The sequence below is a fragment of the Anopheles funestus genome, assembly GCF_943734845.2.
Source record: "Anopheles funestus chromosome X unlocalized genomic scaffold, idAnoFuneDA-416_04 X_unloc_31, whole genome shotgun sequence".
NCBI lineage: Eukaryota > Metazoa > Arthropoda > Insecta > Diptera > Culicidae > Anopheles > Anopheles funestus.
In genome coordinates this window covers 35,001-36,908 of record NW_026045156.1, presented here as the reverse complement: position 1 = coordinate 36,908, position 1,908 = coordinate 35,001, and the positions used below count along the sequence as shown (strand labels likewise).

General features: G+C 48.4%; 1 non-coding gene across 1 annotated transcript in view; it reads left to right on the top strand.

Moving 5' to 3' along the window:
• The first annotated feature begins 1,803 nt into the window (after nucleotides 1–1,803).
• The window catches only part of LOC125773369 (5.8S ribosomal RNA), a 158-nt gene continuing 53 nt past the window's right edge, over nucleotides 1,804–1,908 (top strand). Inside the window, exon 1 of the ribosomal RNA XR_007420063.1 lies at nucleotides 1,804–1,908. This exon is cut by the window's right edge and continues 53 nt beyond it. This is a non-coding gene — a ribosomal RNA (5.8S ribosomal RNA).

Here is a 1,908-nt window from a genome sequence, read left to right as displayed (position 1 = left end):
GATCTCCCCTAGCCGTAAGGCACTTTGAACGCCCCTTCGACGACGAGTTACAAGAGTGTGGTATGTGTCAGAATCTGGTGAAGCTTTCTGCATGTGATGTGCCTTGTGTGGATCCGTGGCCATTGCATTGTGTCTGGTGCTTAGATACCCAGACACTTAGAACGCTTGCGCGGAAAGCAAACTCGATCGTTGTACACTTTGATGGGCAACCATCACTGTGTCTCCGTGCCGTGCTAGATCTCCCCTAGCCGTAAGGCACTTTGAACGCCCCTTCGACGACGAGTTGCATGTGTGTGGTATGTGTCAGAATCTGGTAAAGCTTTCTGCATGTGATGTGCCTTGTGTGGATCCGTGGCCATCGCATCGTGTCTGGTGTGTAGGTACCCAGACACTTAAGCAAACTCGATCGTTGTACACTTTGATGGGCGAGCATCACTGTGTATCCGTGCCGTGTAAGAGCTCCCCTGGCCATCAGGCACTTGAAAGGTCCTTCGACGACGAGTTACAATAGTGGTGTGTTAGATACGTCAGATTACGGTGTCTACTAGTGTGCAATACGTATCCGGCTACGGCACGGAACGAACGGGAACTGTGGTGCAGACAAACAAGAGTTAAGCCTATTAGTCATTAACTCTAAGGACGGGGCCATGGGGCGGTACACAAAGGATACGGATGAGCGAGTATGCAGGCCCAATACTCAATAGCTCGATCCGATCCAAGCACATGAGTTGACTGCGGCGCCAGGTTAACCAATGTGCTAGATTCTATTTGGCCAGTAGAATCTTGTGTCTTAAGCGATTTGATACCAAGACACCAGAACGAAAGTTAGTTGAAGAGTTATTAAACTCTTATGAAGTATGGTTGTGCAATCACAACTTATGACTTTAACCTATAAAGTGGATATGGACTTGCAATTATAACATGGAATCTCTACACACCCCATGAGCTCGATCCAATCCACGCACACGAGTTGCCTGAGTAGCGACAGGTATACCGATGTGCAATACGTATCCGGCCACGGCACGGAACGAACGGGAACTGTGGTGCAGACATACAAAGAGTTAAGCCTACTAGTCATTAACTCTAAGGACGGGGCCATGGGGCGGTACGCAAAGGATACGGATGAGCGAGTATGCAGGCCCAATACTCAATAGCTCGATCCGATCCAAGCACATGAGTTGACTGCGGCGCCAGGTTAACCAATGTGCTAGATTCTATTTGGCCAGTAGAATCTTGTGTCTTACGCGATTTGATACCAAGACACCAGAACGAAAGTTAGTTGAAGAGTGATTAAACTCTTATGAAGAATGGTTGTGCAATCACAACTTATGACTTTAACCTATAAAGTGGATATGGACTATCAATTATAACATGGGGCACACACCATGTTCTCGATCCAATCCACGCACACGAGTTGCCTGAGTAGCGACAGGTATACCGATGTGCAATACGTATCCGGCCATAGGCACGGAACGAACAGGAACTGTGGTGCAGACATACAAGGGCCATGGGGCGGTACGCAAAGGATACGGATGAGCGAGTATGCAGGCCCAATACTCAATAGCTCGATCCGATCCAAGCACATGAGTTGACTGCGGCGCCAGGTTAACCGATGTGCTAAGAGAGTTGTTCCTGGGCCTTCAAAGTGACTTCAAAACTATCTTAGCGAATGGTGGCCATGGGCGTAGACATGAGCCACAAGTCACAAGGCCTGGGACTATTGGGTAATAAAGACAACTTAGTCAGAAAGTTAGTCTTTGGACGTACCACCGGGATTGTGTTACATTGGGAACCTTACTATAAAACCCTAGGCAGGGGATCACTCGGCTCATGGATCGATGAAGACCGCAGCTAAATGCGCGTCACAATGTGAACTGCAGGACACATGAACACCGATAAGTTGAACGC